We start from the raw sequence: 14,457 nt of genomic DNA on the forward strand, positions 1-14,457 counted from the left end.
CTGCTCTGTGCTCATTATATTTGTCTTCAATATTTTGTTCCATGCAGGGACCCCCAGAAGCAAAGATTTGAGTTAAAAATGTTCGCTTTAAATATATATTATACCAAAAGATTTGACTAGTCTATTGTATTTAACTCAGACATACAGTGTATTGTATTTAATTCAGACCTTCAGTCTATTGTATGACCTACAGTCAATTATGTATACGAATTTGTTTAAAACTTTCAAAATATATTATGTTATTTTGGGGATTTGAACCCAATTAATCAAAAAAAGAACTGAGGCTTGTTTCCATAAACATTCAAACATCTGAACAAGCAACATCACAACCATGATACAAAATCATTTTAACAGCATATTTTTATGTATGTTTGTATCGTTGTTTGTTAAAGGAGAAGAAAAACTGTGTAAGAGCAGGCAGCATGGTGTCTCATTCTGTTAGGACAGTGTCTACATGTTCCAAAGGTTGTGAGTTCAAATTGTCCTGCTTCTTTACTCTGAAACGTGTTTTGAAGACTAACATCCAGAAACTACACTTAAGAGCACTAAATAAATGTGAGGAGGTGCCGTAGGCAAGCGGGTTGGATGTGTGGATACGTAGGCGACCTTGTAAACAAGGCCAAAGCAGGTTCAAGTCCAGCCTAGGTACTGAAGCCAATACTCCTCAATGTGCTCCGTCACCCCTGCAAACAGGAATGCAGTACAGTGGGAGCGGTGAGCAGTGTTGCATGAGGTCACTGCCTGAACTGCACTCCTCACTGCTTGGTGTTGTTTTTGGCGCCCTGTGCTGTGTCTGCTGCTCTGTTCTAAACTAAACTTGTTTATTGTCTCCGCCAGACCGAAAGGCATGGTGAGAGAGTATGTTTTACCCCCTGTCTGTCCGTCCGTCCGTCCGTCCGTCCATCCGTCCATCCGTCCGTCCGTGTGTCCTTTCCGTCCGCGACCAGCTAATCTCCGCCACCGTTGGCCCGGTCATTGCAAAACTGTGCACACACACTCCCTCGATGCCAATTCAGAACCTCTGACCCAATTTTTTCACATGGGTCGGTTATAGCGCCACCAGGAGGCCGATTTGTGCAAAACCCATTTTTTTATATTACTCCTACAGATTGTATCCAAACATCATGCAAATCAGTATATGTTTGGTCCCTAACATTCATCGAGCTCTGGACTTAGTACATTTATTTTTTCACCATTGGGTCACTACCGAAACGAATTAAGTTGGTCACTACCGAAACGAAAGTTAAATACGAAAAAATCACCAAGTGTGGAGGCCAAAAGCGTCCCCCCGAAAACCTGTTAGGAGTGCGTTTCAGGCAATTTAGAGTTGATTGGTAGTACTTTGTAGTGACTTTTTTTGGTCCCTAACATTCATCGAGCTCTGGACTTATTAAATTTATTTTTTCACCATTGGGTCACTACCGAAACGAAAGTTGGTCACTACCGAAACGAAAGTTAAATCCGAAAAAATCACTAAGTGTGGAGGCCAAAATCGTCCCCCCGAAAACCTGTTAGGAGTACGTTTCAGGCAATTTAGAGTTGATTGGTAGTACTTTGTAGTGACTTTTTTTGGTCCCTAACATTCATCGAGCTCTGGACTTAGTAAATTTATTTTTTCACCATTGGGTCACTACCGAAACGAAAGTTGGTCACTACCGAAACGAAAGTTAAATCCGAAAAAATCACCAAGTGTGGAGGCCAAAATCGTCCCCCCGAAAACCTGTTAGGAGTACGTTTCAGGCAATTTAGAGTTGATTGGTAGTACTTTGTAGTGACTTTTTTTGGTCCCTAACATTCATCGAGCTCTGGACTTAGTAAATTTATTTTTTCACCATTGGGTCACTACCGAAACAAAAGTTGGTCAGTACCGAAACGAAAGTTAAATCCGAAAAAATCACCAAGTGTGGAGGCCAAAATCGTCCCCCCGAAAACCTGTTAGGAGTATGTTTTAAACGGTCTTAAAGGGTTAATGCATATCAAAGTGGGGGTCCTTGAAATTAACAAGGTTGATTTTTTCTGCGGCAGTCAAAGCCCTGAATTAGGACAAGGTCAAAAAACGAAATAAAACAAAAACGGTATTCAGACTGTACAAATCCTGAGAAGCTGCTCATAATATTACTTGCTCAATATACTGTACATAGACAAGTGCAATTGATACATGCATGGCTTCAGCTTTTTTGCACATTCCCCATTGCTGCTAAAGATATATCATATCATCTCATTAAGAGGTTTATCACACCTGCCGTTCACTTTTAACACTCTTTTGTACTATTTATTACTGTATACTATTATTTATATTTTACTTTATTACATTGGGAATTATTGTTATTATTATTGTTATTATATAATAACAAGGCCGGCCGGGTACCATGTTGAGTCTGTGAACAGCTAATCTCTGGCACCTTTGGGCGATCGGTGGGAAACTTTGCTAGCGCAGTCCCAGTAGGTCAAGGAAGAACCTCTGCCCCAAATCTTTCAAATCGACTTCACGGTTGTGCTATAAAAGGCTGCTTCAAGTTTTGTCCTATAACTCTTGAATCAATCAAAATCGTTATTTTATATTTCGTGCCAGACATGATTTTTGGGCCATTTTGGGTTTTCTTCGGAACACTATTTAAAATCTCACACAAATCGGTAAGCATGAGGAGCACACTTTTCTAGTAGTCATGGAGAAGTTTTATTTATGTCACTTGTGTCACATCAGTGGTCTTGTTATAATGTCCACCCTGAGACTGGGAGGTCTGGGTTCAACCCCCAGGAGAGAGAGAGAGACTATTACTATGTATTACTACTATGTATTGTAACTGTTTATGTTAGGGTCCGACCCTTTGAAAGAGCACCACTCAGGTGCTATTGTGTTAAAACATTATGCAAAGTCTGCACATGTTACAGGTACCAGGACCTGGCACCTATAGCAGATATATAATACCTGGAAAACAGGTTAAAGTAGTTTAGAAGAATTAGAGAAACATGGTCTGTTTCCACCGAGTCTTCTCTCAGTTATGATTTATTTCACATAAACACATGTATAATAATAATAATAAAACTTTATTTATATAGCACCTCTCAAAACTGGGTTACAAAGTGCTTCACAAAGAAAACAGCAAAAGAAGAACACAAAACAAAAAACAATATAAAAATTAAAAACAATGCAGAAAACAAAGCAGAGATGCACATGAACTAGACTATGGTTGGGCATTAAAAGCTAATCTATAGAAGTGGGTTTTAAGGAGGGATTTAAACCGGGGGACAGACTCTGCGAGCCTGATCTCTAGGGGCAGGGCATTCCAAAGGGTAGGGGCTCTGAAAGCGAAGGCCATGCGACCTTTTGCATTTAACAGACCCTTTGGAATGTCCAGGAGTGCTTGGTTTGAGGATCTAAGACTGCGTGTAGGCACATAAGGGGGGAGTAGGTCCAAGATATAGGCTGGGGCAAGACCTAACCTGGCCTTATGAGTAGGATTTTGTAATTAATTCTAAATTCAACTGGGAGCCAATGGAGGGATGCTAGAATGGGAGTGATATGATCAAATTTTTTTGTACCAGTTAAGAGACGGGCCGCAGCATTTTGAACCAGCTGAAGGCTATGGATGGATTTTTTGGAGAGGCAGGTGTAGAGGGAATTACAGTAGTCTAACCGCGAGAAGATGAAGGCATGAACAACTTTTTGTAGGTCGGCGATGGACAGGAATGATTTAATTTTTGCTATATTTCGAAGGTGATAAAATGATGATTGAACGACCTTTTTAACGTGCTGTTGGAAGTTGAGGTCTGGGTCGAAGGTGACACCCAGGTTTCTAACTGTGGCTTTGAGGTTTGGAACTAGTGGGCCGAGGTTGTTTTCAATCTGGGCTCTGGCGAGGGGGCCGAACACCAGAACCTCTGATTTGTTCTCGTTCAGCTGAAGGAAGTTGTTAGACATCCAGTTTTTGATGTCGGTAATGCAGTTATGTAGGGTGGCAAGACTGTCTTTGTTGTCCGGAGTTATTGGTAAGTAAAGCTGTGTATCGTCAGCATAGCAATGAAAATGTGTATTGTAGCTACGGATTATGTCGCCTTAAGGGAGCATATAGAGGGAAAACAGTATATGGCCGAGAATTGAGCCCTGGGGGACCCCACAGTGTAAGGGGGCTAGTGATGATGACACTTCCCCAATGGCGACTGAAAAATGTCGGCCACTTAAATAGGACTTGAACCATCGGAGGGCCACACCAGAGATGCCCACAACAGTCTCCAGGCGGCTAATGAGGACTGCATGGTCGATGGTGTCGAAAGCAGCCGTTAAGTCCAGTAGGACGAGGATGGAGCAGCTACCCGAGCTGGTGGACAACAGAAGGTCATTGGATACTTTCAGGAGTGCTGTTTCTGTGCTATGCATGGAGCGAAAACCTGACTGAAATTTCTCGAAAGTGTTATTGCTACTGAGGTGGGTTAGTAATTGGTTAAAACATTTTTTTTCAAGAACCTTAGATAAAAAAGGGAGTTTGGAAATGGGCCTATAGCTGCTCATAGAAGAGGGATCTAAATGTGGTTTCTTTAGGAGAGGAGTGACTATTGCAGTATTGCATCTGATTAAATAAATCTTTTCTGTAAAAAAGGTTAAAAATTGCTCACAATGGTCAGGAGAGGATGGCATGTCAAGGTTTTGGGGAGCACCAATGACGCGTTCAATGGTTTTGAACAGGGTCCTGGCATTGAGGTGATTGTTAGAGATGAGGGTGGAGAAATATTTGGCTCTTGCATCCATAACGGCAATATTGTAGTTTCTCATGAGTTCTTTGAGTAGCTCGTAAAATACCTGTAGTTTGGAGGTTTTCCATTTCCGTTCAATTTTTCGTACCTGTCTTTTAAGGGCTCTTGTTTGTTAACTAGGGTGAGATTCTGTTGGGCAATATAGTCCTGGTTTTGAAGGGGGCCACAAGGTCTAAGGTTGCCTGGCAGGTGAGTTGGTCATCGATGGAATGGTAAGGAGCTGGGGCAATTGCAGTGGTATCGAAAACAGTGATGAATTTACTGGCAGTTAAGGGGTTAAGGATGCGAGAGCAGATGGGGATGGGAATTTTCCTGGAAGGAGGAGCAGACACCAAACTAAAAAGAACACTTTTGTGATCGGACAGGCAGAAGTCAATAGTTTCTAAATTACCGATATTTACGCCAAAGGACAAGACTAAGTCAAGAATGTGACCTTTGTTGTGTGTGGGTTGGCCCTGAGGGATGAAGCACAAAGTCAAACGATTCAATGATATTTAGAAACTCCTTGGCTAGCGGATTATTGGGACAACATACATGGACATTAAAGTCACCAAGAAGTGTTATCCTGCTGTGTTTTGTCATGACTATAGATAATAATTCAGAGAATTCTGTGATAAAAGAAACATTAGGTTTTGGGGGACGATATACTGAAATAAACAAAGTGGGCTGTTGTTTGTTTATGGAGAATGCTAAGTACTCAAAAGATGAAAATTCACCAAAATAGAACGGGGGAACAAATGTAATCAGTATTAAAAAAAATTGCGGCGAAACCACCACCAGTACGGCCAGAGAGCCTGGGCTTGTGCAGATAAGAAAAGGCGGGGGGGGGGGACGCTGCATTGAGAAGGCTAAAATCATCACTTTTCAGCCACGTTTCAGTGAGGATGAGAATATCAATATCATTAGAAATAATAAAATCATTGCAGGTACCTGATTTAAGGTTAAGTGATCTAATGTTTAATAAGGCAATTTTTATTTGACCAAGAGATGAGGTAGAAACAGGGTCAGTCCTGGTAGGTTGGATTGGAATTAAGATTGAATTAGAGGCTATGGTGGTGCGAATTGAGTGTTGAGAATAATGTCTAGAGAAGATTCTAGTGGGAATATGAAAAATGGTAGGATTCGGGAGTCCACCTGGCCACAAGGGGGGGCTGGCGTGATTTTGACAGGTCACTTGCTGGGACCCGGAAGTATTTTGAGTGTTACTGGAAGTAGTCACAACGGGAGTGTAAACAGCAGACGCGTGGTCAGATGGAGTAAAGTCAGTGGGGGGGGGGGCTGATCATGTGTTTTGAGTAGTGGTTGATGATGATCAGTGTAGGAGCTGCTCACCAGCCACCTCTGCGGTGGCTGGTGGGCGATGGGGACCACCGATCGATGAATAACAGCTCCTATGACGGTCCTTTTTTTGGCTGTTGGTGGAAAACTTGGACCTGGACGAGGACAGCGGGGCGTTCGACAACGGACACTGGATTACTGGGGGGGGGTACCGTCCGTAGGGGGGGGGCAGAGCTGACGACGGGCCAGGCGATGGGGCCAGGTACACTGGGGGGGGGTGTGGACAGCGAGTGGGGGGAAGTCATCCACAGCTAGTGTGGAGAACTTGTTGCTGGTGGGGAGCGGGGGCTGTTTTAGTGACGGTGGGGGGGGTCTTTGAGGTTTGCTCCGAGGGACCGTAGTCCATGGGCCCGGCGTGGAGCTGGCCGAGGGTGTAATCCTGGGCTTGACACCCTCCTGCGTCCGGCGTTCCGTGGCGGCAGCGTCCGGAGCCGTCGAGGGCCACTCGGCGGGGACGGTCGCATCCAGCTCGCCCGTCCTTGCAGAGCGGAAAGCTGGCCACATTTTGTCCACAGCGGCGGCGACAGTCGCGTCCAGCTCGGCCACTTTGGGGCGGCGGACGGAGATCAAGTCATCTGTCGTGTCTACGGGAACGGGATCATGACAGAAGGAATAAAGGGAGTCGAGAAGCAGTTCATCATCCTTTATGTTATGCAGCAAGGAGATTCTTCCCTCCAACTCGGATACTCTCTCCTTCAGGTGAAGACAGCTGTCACAGGTGAGTGTCGGCATGTTGGCGGTTGCTGGGGAGGAAAACAGACTGTGGCCAGTACAGGTGTATTGTAATAGGGAGAGATGAAGGCTAGGTGCAGCAGTGTTTGTAGCAGGCCTAGACAGGTCGCGTCTTGGGACAATACTTACACACGAGGGCACCAACGGGTGCCCACAGCGGAAAGTAGACCTTAGCAGTAGGACAGTAGACCAGTAGAGACTGGGCCTGTGAGTTGGGTCGGCGATGTTATTATACAGCCAGGTTCGGTGGTGTAGAGGGTCGTCCTGGAGTTGAAGTTGTGGCCCTACGGGCTAGTTCTGTTGTAGCCCTATGGGCTAGTTGTAGCCCTACGGGCTAGTTCTATTGAGTCGCGTCGAGGCGGTACTCAAACGTTGGAACTACATGGTTCACAACCAACCGAGGTATAATGTTGTCACTTAACATGGTATTCAATTATAAAATGTTAAAAGGCTGAGTGATCAAATAGACATGTATGTGTATAAAAAGGCGTTTATCTGGCGGTTTTGAGGAGCGACGCTAGCTGCGACTATTTCACAATAAACCCTAACTGTCTACTGTTTGCATTGTCCTATTTACTTTAGTATTTACCCAGCATTTAATACTGCACATTTACTCAGCATATAACAATACTGCATTTTTACTGTCTATCTAGACATACATTCACATTGTTGTTCATAGTACCTTCAGAATTAAATCCAAAATACAATAAACATTCTTTTCAATTCAATTCAATACAATACATTCCAAATCAACACATCCTGTAACCTCTCGTGTCACTCACTATTTGCATTCAACTCCCAAATTCGTTTTGGTAATTAATTAACTTGCATCTTAAGTGCATTTTTACTATAAAGATTCTCTAAGCACCATTAGGACTTAGCATATATCATTAACAGTAATAATACCAAATGAACCTATTTACATCTGCATGTTTTACAGCTACCTGGTTTGATACCATTTCTCTCAAAACCGTTTTTAACACTGTTCACAATATACATACACATTAAATAATAAATGGAGCCAGCCAGTATATAGATCAAAACACAAATCTAATACAAAAAGAATGGAGATGTGATGCCCTGACACATACAATCAACGTGGCACACGACGGAGCAACCTGGTGGACGCCATTACAAACATTACAAACAATGAGACACTTTCCAATCACTCCTTTTACACTTAAATTCGACCCAAAAGTAAACACAGTGGCCCTCATTTATCAACGCAGCATATAAACGGGCGTATATTTTTCCATATATTCGGCCGTACACCAACGTCGAAGTCACATTTATCAACGCATCCTACACAGCTGATCCGAGCGTACACTTGGTCCCAGTGTTGATAAATGTCACGGCTGAAACCGAGCGTCATTTAAATAATGCCCCTCTCTCTCTCTCTCTCTCTCTCTCTCTCTCTCTCTCTCTCTCTCTCTCTCTCTCTCTCTCTCTCTCTCTCTCTCTCTCTCTCTCTCTCTCTCTCTCTCTCTCTCTCTCTCTCTCTCTCTCTCTCTCTCTCTCTCTCTCTCTCTCTCTCTCTCTCACACACACACACACACACACACACACACACACTCCGTACCGTAGCGGTACAATCTAATTGTCTCTCTCACACACACACACACACTCCGTACCGTAGCGGTACAATCTAATTGTCACGTAGGCTTGTAGCCTACATGAATGACATATTATGATACCAATTACATCGCCATGAATGGAATACGTTTGTATATTTATTTACCCCATACCGAGCACTGCGCGTTCAAGTTACACTAAAGCAGTCATGTAGTAGGCTATATTCCCCATGAGACTCGGGCGGTCTGCAGACTGCAGTGATCCCGTGCCGCCCACGTTATAAGAGATTGGAGCGTCAGGTTTATATCCTTAAGCCAGCCAGGTTGTAGCCTATATAACTCCCTATGACATAACTCCATACCATAGGACAAGCTACTGTAAGTTTGTAGACCTCACTTTCCATGAATGACCGCGGGACTACCGACGCAAAAGCGCTCGTATATTTTGAAAATAGCATATCTACAGTACAAGCTCACAACGCGTCATGATGCGACGCTGGCTTGCGAGCTTGTAGATTTGCTATTTTCAATGCAGCCAGATCTGCAATCTTATCTGAATGACTGTTAAAGCAGTTTGTTTAAATTACTTTATAAAATGTTATATTTTTTCAGGGATTATTTATTAGTGTAGATATACATTTAGGAGTGGATTATGTGTCTAGATGCCTGTCAGACGGTCAGACAATGCTGCTCCGCAGGTCTAGGATGGAATAAACGGGTGCAGCCAACGTCAACAACTGGTCTCGACCAGACTTGAGATCTCAGCGTACGGTAGGATGAAGCCCACGTCAGGATATATTGATAAATGCCGAAAGGTGCGGTGATCTCGCCGTACGCTCGTTATTTGGGCTGCACCGCGTTGATAAATGAGGGCCAGTAAACTCCAGACGTTACATAAACAACAACAATCATTTCTGTGTGCTTTGTGAAGTATTACCCACCTGGAAAACAGGTTAAAGTAGTTTAGAAGAATTAGAGAAACATGGTCTGTTTCCACCGAGTCTTCTCTCAGTTATGAGAAGAACCAGCAGCGCATGCGCACTAGAGACTACCTCAACGACAATCTCAGTGGGCAAAGCAGGTTAATACCATGGTGTTGCACTGCCACCTATTGACCAAAGTTATTATTGTTTTTGGGTGAAAACATTATATAATGACACAACCATGGTGTTGCACTGCCACCTATTGACCAAAGTTATTATTGTTTTTGGGTGAAAACATTATATAATGACACAACCTGGGTTTGAAAGGTAAAATAAAATACAAACACTTCTCAAAACACTGTGACACATAAAACAATCACACTAATGTGATAACACTTTAGTGGGCATCACACACAGTATCCAGGGTCCGAAAATTAAGCAGGGAAGTTGAACGATAAAAAAGGACCTAAGAACCTAAAATGCATGGTACTTGTTTACTGCCTCTAGTGGGCATGGTTCCTCCTTTTTCTTTAATGTAGTACCTCCCTGTCTCCTGTCCTCCCTAGTACCTCCCTGTCTGTTTATGTTGTTGAGCTGCAGCTGATGTACTACAGGAAGTGACCAGACTTCCTTTTCACCCTGTAAACATTCCTGTTAGGATTAGGATCAGACTTTTAGAGGTTAGGTGTAGGGGTGGGAATTAGAGTTAAACAGTATGATTTACACTTAGATCTGTAAGCTTGTTGTGAGTATGTGGATCTGCTATTTTTCGGCTTTGAGCTCAAGGTTAAAAATGTGTGTGCGTGCTCTAGGCGTGGTGAGCAGTGACTAATTAGGTATAGATAGAGCTCAGGTGTGAGACAGGCTCTAGGTGTAGGTTTGGTTCAGTTCACATGAAACTCCAGCTCTCCACACTTGCAAGCAGGTAACTAAACATTGTTATTAACCACCTACATTTAACAGCTTTGTTTAAAATCATTGAGTTTGGGGAACTAGTCTGTGAATTAATGACATTGAAATGGACAAAATGAGGCATTATATTTTGTAACAGAGTGAAGGAAACTCTTTCAATCTACACTCTGTTCCAATGGCTCATGGTGTCATCTAAACCAATGGTTCTTAAACTTTAACATTAACATCAACTCTGACCGTACAACTGGAACCAAATGGACCCGTTAGGGTTGGGTCCATTTGGTTCCGTTTAGACCAGTGTACCAATACAAGGGTCTATTTGAGAGTGTACAAATTGTAACCAAATGGACCCATACCGGTCTAACTCTCGGTGCCGTGCTATGAGCTTCTATATCTACTATTTTTGTTTCATTTTTTTTTTATTGTGAAGCACATGATGGGATTATACATTTCTGTTCATATACATGGATTGCTTCCTTTTTAAAATAAAAAAAAATGTAAACAAAAACTCTCTTAGAGTTAGACCGGTAAGGGTCCATTTGGTTACATTTGGGGGGGTAATTAGAAGTGTGGGTGGGGCTGACAAAGCTACATCCACAAGGGCCCATAAACGTTTTCCTAACACGAAAAGATTTTTAGACATTTTACATATTTGAAAACTTGTGAAATGGGACATTTCGCATAGTGCCCACTGCTCGCACATTTTGTAGATTTTGAAAAAGTACATTTTGCTACCAATACTTTTGTACTTTTACTCAAGTACATTTTGAATTCTGGACAGAGTATTTTTACATTGCAGTGTTGATACTTTCACTTAAGTAAAAAATGATAAAATAAATAGTACTTTATCCAGCACTGTCGGCAAGGGTCCATTTGGTTACAATTTGTACACTCTAAGAGTTAGACCGGTAAGGGTCCATTTGGTTACATTTGCGAAAAAAAGAACACCTAAAAAAACACAAAACGAAGGCACATGCATGGAGCTCCTGGTTTACTGGGATGGGGTTCAATTCCCCACTGTGCCCTGCTCATTGTGTTGGCATTTATATTTGAACTCTCACATTGAATAGTTTCATGTATTATACTGGCATCAACCTTTTGTACAGTATGTATCACAATGTAGATCTTTAACTTTTTAACTTAACTAAAAAAAAAGGTATCTTTAAAGATTACTTCAATGTGAATGTATATGAAGACACTGTATTCAGATGTATACTTCTCAGCTCTGTGCATAATGGGTTATTTGAAAGGTGTTAAATAATCATTTTTGGTTAAATCACACCCCCCCTTTTAAGTTGAAGCTCTATATTCTGGCTTTCTGATCTAATCAGTGCTATGGTCTTGTAGGGAATCGACGGACTGTGCCGACTTCAGTGGCCGAGCCTTGAACCTGTAACCTACGGCTCACCAGGTAGTCACACGAACCATTCACCTACAGCTCTACTTAGATCTGTGGTTCTAAAACATTTTGTTGTCAAGGACCCCCCAAATTGACATGTATTTGGCAGTGGACCTCAATGTGAAAAGATGCAGTGTCAGGGCCCCCCATGAAAAAGATTTATATTTAAAACTTTAAAAGAATATATATATTTATTTTCACACAATGTCAGGGTCAAGAATTGAACCACGATTCTTCCACTTTGTTCCACAAAGAGGAATGAAGACCTTCCATAGCAAGCCAGCTGATGGCTCAGTGTGTTAGCTCAATGGGTTGAGATGCAGTATACATGATCCAGAGGCCATGAGTTCAAATCCCACTGATATCTTTCCTGTGATGCTTTCCTTTGCAGACTGGCTTCCAGAAGATCAAGTGAAAACCACCAGGAAGGCTGTATTTGTCATCCAACAGTTGGCTCTACTGGTAGAGCGCCTGTCCAATAACTTGACTTGACTTGAGTGGGTTCGATTCCCACTCAAGGCAGGTGTCCCCGGTAACTTGGGGCAACGGATAAATTGACTCATATCCTTAGTGATGCTTTCCTTTGCAGACTAACTTCTAGAAAAACAAGTTAAAACCACCAGGAAACCTGTAACTCTCAGCCAACAGCTTAGCTCAACTGGTAGAGCGTCTGTCCAATAACATGACTTGACTTGACTTGAGTGGGTTCGATTCCCACTCGAGTCAACTGTCCCCGGTAACTTGGGGCAACGGATAAATTGACTGATATCCTTAGTGATGCTTTCCTTTGCAGACTGGCTTCCAGTAGATCAAGTTAAATCCACCAAGAAAGGTGTACCTTTCAGCCAACAGATGGCTCTACTGGTAGAGCGCCTTTCCAATAACATGACTTGACTTGACTTGACTTGAGTGGGTTCGATTCCCACTCGAGTCAAGTGTCCCCGGTAACTTGGGGCAACGGATAAATTGACTCATATCCTTAGTGATGCTTTCCTTTGCAGACTAACTTCTAGAAAAACAGGTTAAAACCACCAGGAAACCTGTAACTGTCATCCAACAGCTTAGCTCAACTGGTAGAGCGTCTGTCCAATAACATGACTTGACTTGACTTGAGTGGGTTCGATTCCCACTGGAGTCAACTGTCCCCGGTAACTTGGGGCAACGGATAAATTGACTGATATCCGTAGAATAACTTGTAGGAGTGTGCTGGTTCAAATCCAGTCGCCACCTTAGTAACTGAGACCGAATCTGGCCAATTCGGTCTCAGTTACTGAGATAGATAGAGGGTGTGTAGAGTAGGCGGAGTAGAGTAGTGGGCAGAGTAGAGTAGGGGTAGAGTAAAGAGGGAATATAGTCGGGGAGTAGTGGGAGGACTCCTCCCCCTACTCTGGACCCTCCCCCTACTCTGGGCCCTACTCCTACATCTCCCCCTACTCTGGGCCCTACTCCTACCCCTCCCCCTACTCCTCCCCCAACTCTGGGCACTACTCCTAATCCTCCGCCTACTCTGGGCCCTACTCTGCCCACTACTCTACTCCACCTACTCTACACACCCTCTATCTATCTCAGTAACTGAGACCGAATTGGCCAGATTCGGTCTCAGTTACTAAGGTGGTGGATTTGAACCAGGACACTCCTACAAGTTATTCTACGGATATCAGTCAATTTATCCGCTGCCCCAATTTACCGGGGACTTGACGTTAGTGGGAATCGAACCCAGGACTGGATTTGAACCAGCACACTCCTACAAGTGATTCTACGGATATCAGTCAATTTATCCGTTGCCCTAAGTTACCGAGGACACCTGACTCGAGTGGGAATCGAACCCACTCAAGTCAAGTCAAGTCATGTTATTGGACAGGCGCTCTACCAGTAGAGCCATCTGTTGGCTGAAAGGTACACCTTTCTTGGTGGATTTAACTTGATCTACTGGAAGCCAGTCTGCAAAGGAAAGCATCACTAAGGATATCAGTCAATTTATCCGTTGCCCCAAGTTACCGGGGAAACTTGACTTGAGTGGGAATCGAACCCTCTCAAGTCAAGTCATGTTATTGGACAGACGCTCTACCAGTTGAGCTAAGCTGTTGGCTGAGAGTTACAGGTTTCCTGGTGGTTTTAACTTGTTCTTCTAGAAGTTAGTCTGCAAAGGAAAGCATCACTAAGGATATCAGTCAATTTATCCGTTGCCCCAAGTTACCGGGGACACTTGCCTTGAGTGGGAATCGAACCCACTCAAGTCAAGTCAAGTCATGTTATTGGACAGGCGCTCTACCAGTAGAGCCAACTGTTGGATGACAAATACAGCCTTCCTGGTGTTTTTCACTTGATCTTCTGGAAGCCAGTCTGCAAAGGAAAGCATCACTAAGGATATCAGTCAATTTATCCGTTGCCCCAAGTTACCGGGGACACTTGTCTTGAGTGGGAATCGAACCCACTCAAGTCATGTTATTGGACAGGCGCTCTACCAGTAGAGCCAACTGTTGGATGACAAATACAGCCTTCCTGGTGGTTTTCACTTGATCTTCTGGAAGCCAGTCTGCAAAGGAAAGCATCACAGGAAAGACATCAGTGGGATTTGAACTCATGGCCTCTGGATCATGTATACTGCATCTCAACCCATTGAGCCAACACACTGAGCCATCAGCTGGCTTGCTATGGAAGGTCTTCATTCCTCTTTGTGGAACAACACACAACAATACAAAAACAAAAAAAAAGATCTTTACAGCATATTATTTTGTCTATGGTTTGTTGTGCTGTTGCTTCTGAATGTTTAATGAACCCCAATGGAAACAAGCCTTTGGCTTTTCTGTCATTATCTAATTGGCCTTCA

At 43.3% G+C, this 14,457-nt stretch overlaps 1 pseudogene across 1 annotated transcript in view; it reads right to left on the minus strand.

Annotated features, from left to right (window-relative positions):
- The window catches only part of LOC311040619 (oxysterol-binding protein-related protein 9-like), a 57,269-nt pseudogene extending 50,447 nt beyond the window's left edge, over positions 1-6,822 (minus strand). Inside the window, exons 1-3 of the transcript in view lie at positions 6,230-6,822; positions 4,213-4,319; positions 3,743-4,056 (exon numbers count right to left, since the gene is read on the minus strand). The product of the transcript in view is annotated as an oxysterol-binding protein-related protein 9-like (transcript). The remainder of the gene's footprint in view (positions 1-3,742; positions 4,057-4,212; positions 4,320-6,229) is intronic.
- Between the last annotated feature and the right edge of the window lie 7,635 nt (positions 6,823-14,457).

Source organism: Gymnoscopelus microlampas, assembly GCF_963454915.1.
Source record: "Gymnoscopelus microlampas genome assembly, chromosome: 24".
Taxonomy (NCBI): domain Eukaryota; kingdom Metazoa; phylum Chordata; class Actinopteri; order Myctophiformes; family Myctophidae; genus Gymnoscopelus; species Gymnoscopelus microlampas.